Here is a 4,939-nt window from a genome sequence, read left to right as displayed (position 1 = left end):
TGTAATTATACACAAAAATCGTTTTAGAAACAGTTCAACTTTAACTCGAGTGATTTCTATTAAAACTTTAATTTAGTAGCTTAACTAATCTACAAACAGTTATATTTTTAATGTTTTAAAATTGTTCTGTTTTCTACATTTTAGTCTGAAATAATGTCATTTAGAGATTGTCCAATTGAAAAACGTATATGTCAATTTTGAACGCATTCAATTTATTTATGATTATTAATTTTTTATAAATAAACTTCCAAGTGTACAATTCTAAATTTGAAGACTTAAATCCCATCGAGTTGAAAATTATTCTTATTGAATGGTTGAAAATTTTTGAAAATTAAATTTCGACAGCATTGAATTTTTACCGATTCCATTTTCAAATTTTCATGGAATTTTCAAAAGTTTTAAAAAATTTCAAGAAATTTCAAAAGATTTTTAAGGACTTTAAATATTTGGGGATTTTTTAAAAGATATCAAGTAATTTTAAATTTATTTTGATAATTTAAAGTAATTTCAAAGAATTTTAACAATTTTAGCAGAGTTATTTTTAAGAATTTCAAAATACTTAGGAAATCTTTAAAAGGTGTCTAGGTGTTTCAAAAGATTTTGAAGGTTTCGAAATACTCGAGAGTATTGAAAAAGGTTCCAAAGAACATTTAATTGATTACAGTAATTTAATATGAAATTTTAAAGGATTTGAAATACGTCAGGGTACTTTTAAAATTTCAAGGAATTTTCAAGAGATTTCAACATATTTTTAAGGATTTTAAATATTTGAGGATGTTTTAAAAAATGTCAAGGAATTTTCATCCTATTTTTCTAATTTTAAGGAATTTCAAAGAATTTTAAAGAAGTAGTTTAGAAAACTTTAAAGAAAAGTTCAAGGTATCTCCAAATATTCGGAAGGGTTTGCAATATTTGAGAGTGTTTTTAAATGTTCCAAGGAATTTTCAATTGAATTAGGTAATTTAATATGAGATTTTGAAGGATAAAAAAATTTTAGGATATTTGAATAGATTGCAAGGAATTTTTAATTGATTTTAATAATGTAATATGAGATTGTGAAAGATTTGAAATATTTTAGGGTATTTTTAAATTTTCAAGGAATTTTCAAGAGATTTCCAAATATCTTAAATGATTTTAAATATTCGACGATGTTTAAAAAGATTTCACTGAATTTTCAATTCAGTTTTATAATTTAAAGGAATTTCAAAGAGTTTTAATAATTATAGCAAGGCTGTTTGAAAAAAATCCGAAGTACCTTAAAAATTTTCAAAAGATGTCAAGATTTTTCAAAAGATTTTGAAGGTTTCAAAATATTTTAGAGTATTTTAAAAGGTTCCAAGGAATTTTCAATTGATTACAGTAATTTAATATGAGATTTTTAAGGATTTTATATATTTTAGGATGTTTTAATAGATTCCATAGAATTTTCAATAGATTTCAATAATTTTGTATGAGATTTTAAAAGATTTAAAATATTTTGGGGTATTTTTAAAATTACAAGGAAATTCAAAGGAATTTTCAAGAGCTTTGCAAAAGTTCAAGATATTTTAGAGAATTTTTAATATTTTGGGATATTTTAAAACATTTCCAGGAATTTTCAATTAATTTTAATAATTTAAAGCAACTTCAAATAATTTGTACTATTTTTATCAACTTTTTTGGTTGAAAGTCTTAACGCTTTGTAACAAATTTAGTTTTTTTTAGGTTGATGATTTATCAATGTGGTTGCAAAAATTTGTTTTCTGAAAATTTAGCTATTTTGTACAAATTTTTTTTTTTTAACTACAAGAAACTTAATCATGTTTGTCGAAAATTTAACTACGATTAAACATTACTTTTTGTATAGAAAATTAGACTTGGTGGAAAATAAATTTCTTTTGTGGAAAGTTCATGTATTTTATTAAAATACCTTTTTTCGTATACAATTCAGCTTTTTGGTTAAAACTTTAACTTTTTGTTTGAAACTTTTATTATTTTGTTGCAAAACAATATTAACAAATTTGTTTTTTAATTTACGCATTTTATTCAAATTTTTTGTGTTTGCAGAAAACTTAGTTGAAAGTTGAAATATTTCTATTAAAAGATAGTCAACTGGTCATTAATATTATTAAAATATTTTACAATTATAATATTAACATCAATGATATAGATAATAGTAATAATGTCCATATTATAAGGTCTATCAAGCTAGCACCTCCACAAACGAAATTCCCCAATTTCTTAATGTCAGAATTTTGGGCTTTTTTGGGGCTTTTTTTGTGCTGTATTGCCGATTTGTGGGCTCCGCTACTTTTTGTGAAAATTCAAATTTTGAGTGGAGGTGCTGACTTGAATCAAGCCAGCTCCTCCACTATAAAAAATTGTAAGAAAAAAATCAAACTCGTCAAAATTTTGGGTCTTTTTTGGGCTCTTGAAGGCACCAACCACCAATTTCCAAAAACCACCCATACAAAATATAAAACCACCCCCTATGTAAAAAATAAAATTTGCAAAATCCGAAATGCACTAGATTTTTGGCTCATTTTAGAGTCTCAAATGCACTTAACGTTATATTACAAAAACCACCCCTGTGTAAAAAAACGTCAACCTAATAATAAAAACTTAAGCCCAGGTGTTGGCATTTTTGAACAGCCCAAAAATCAGAGACTCCATTTGAACCGTAAAATTCGAAAAATATCAGAGACTATAGTAACACTGTAATATTCCGAAAAAGATTGGTTTACACAAAATTATGTTTGATTATTACAAACGGACTGTTTTTTAAGGCCAAGTGTTGGGGACCAAAAATCGGAGTAGGTATTTTTAAGAAGCCCAATAATCATAAACTCTACTGACACTGGAAAATTCTCAAAAATATTATTTTTTGACAAAGTCATATGTAATTTGTAGAGAAAGGTTGATTTTATACGTTAAGGGTTGAAGCCCAAAAATCGGAATGGATATTTTCGAGGAGCCCAAAAGTCAGAGACTGCATTAACACTAGAAAATTCTCAAAAATATTATTTTTTGACAATGTCATATATACATGGTAGAGAAGGGTTGATTTTATACGTGCAGGGTTAAAGCCTAAAAATCAGAGTAGGTATTTTCGAGGAGCCCAAAAATCAGAGACTCTACTGACACTAGAAAATTCTCAAAAATATTATTTTTTGACAAAGTTATATACCATACGTGGTATAGAAGGGTTGATTTTATTCGTTAAGGGTTGAAGCCCAAAGATCAGAGTAGGTATTTTCGAGGAGCCCAAAAATCAGACACTCTACTGACACTAGAAAATTCTCAAAAATATTAATTTTTGACAAAGTCATATGTATGTTCTAGAGAAGGGTTGATTTTATACGTTAAGGGTTGAAGCCCAAAAATCGGAGTGGATGTTTTCTAGGAGCCAAAAAATCAGAGACTACATCAACACTAGAAAAATCTCAAAAATGTTATTTTTTGACAAATTCGTATATACGTGGTAGAGAAAGGTTGATTTTATTCGTTAAGGGTTGAAGCCCAAAGATCAGAGTAGGTATTTTCGAGGAGCCCAAAAATCAGAGACTCTACTGACACTAGAAAATTCTCAAAAATATTATTTTTTTACAAAGTTATATATCATACGTGGTATAGAAGGGTTGATTTTATTCGTTAAGGGTTGAAGCCCAAAGATCAGAGTAATTATTTTCGAGGAGCCCAAAAATCAGAGACTCTACTGACACTGGAAAATTCTCAAAAATATTAATTTTTGACAGTCATATGTATGTTGTAGAGAAGGGTTGATTTTATACGTTAAGGGTTGAAGCCCAAAAATCAGAGTGGATATTTTCGAGGAGCCCAAAAATCAGAGACTACATTAACACAAGAAAATTCGCAAAAATATTATTTTTTGACAAATTCCTACATTAAAGCTACCAGTGCAGAACCGCAAGACTCAAATGAAGGTGGTAGCGAAATCTGAATTGTACCGTGCTTAATAGTTTACTACTAGGATACTGCTCTTCACTGATTAATCAAAAACTTTTTCTCTTTCCAATTTCTACTACATAAAGTATTAGACTTTATTTACACATGGCAAAGCTTTCAGATCAATTTAAAAATAAGCACCTCTACAAATTTAGAGTCATACGACTTTCGGCAGAATTTTCACCTGCATCTATATGTATCTTTTCGAAAATGGATTTTCTTAAAATTCCATACAAAGGTATTTATAAATGTTCCTAGAAATTCGCAATTTTATAAAAATTACTACAAAAAGAGAAGATTACGCCTTTTTGAAGATTTTGATCGATGTTTTTATAAAAAGTTGTTCTTCGTACAAAATTATTAACTTAATAATAAATTATTAAGTATGTTTGAGATGAATATAACATTAATAAATCTTTTCTGCAAAAAACGGTGTAAAATTATTGTTAAATATATTCTAAGGGCCAATTTCACCAACCCTGATTAAATCCATGATTAACTAATCACGATTATTTTTCAATCAATGTTTAAATCAGCTTTAACCAGCGATGCGTTCTACCAAGCATTTTCAACCTCTGATTAGCTAATCGTATACTTTGTTCGTAATAAGGTCTAGTTTTTAGGTCTTTAGGTTGTAACGGCGACTCTGGTTAGTTAGAACGAAATTATGCGTTAACACTCGGCGCGGTATTAGCATATGATAAGATTCCCAAAATTCGAGGTTACGGGTGGTTTCCGTGGCAAGAGGAATAGAAGAGAAGTGGAAATTGTGTTTTTAATAAAAATACGAATAAAAAAAAAGAAAAGTAGTAATTAATATGGCGGACAAAGTGGAAGAGTTAAGTACAAAAAATATATTTTTTTGAAAAAGCGAGTATTTTTGTTGAATTATTAAGTTTATCTAACCACAAATTGGACGCAATGCAAACATCAACAAGGCCTTTTTCTACGACGACTGTGTTTTATATTTTTAGGGAAAAAAGCTTAGACAAAA

Source organism: Belonocnema kinseyi, chromosome 9, assembly GCF_010883055.1.
Source record: "Belonocnema kinseyi isolate 2016_QV_RU_SX_M_011 chromosome 9, B_treatae_v1, whole genome shotgun sequence".
NCBI lineage: Eukaryota > Metazoa > Arthropoda > Insecta > Hymenoptera > Cynipidae > Belonocnema > Belonocnema kinseyi.
The sequence above is the reverse complement of the archived record's forward strand: the minus strand, read 5'-3'. Positions refer to the sequence as shown.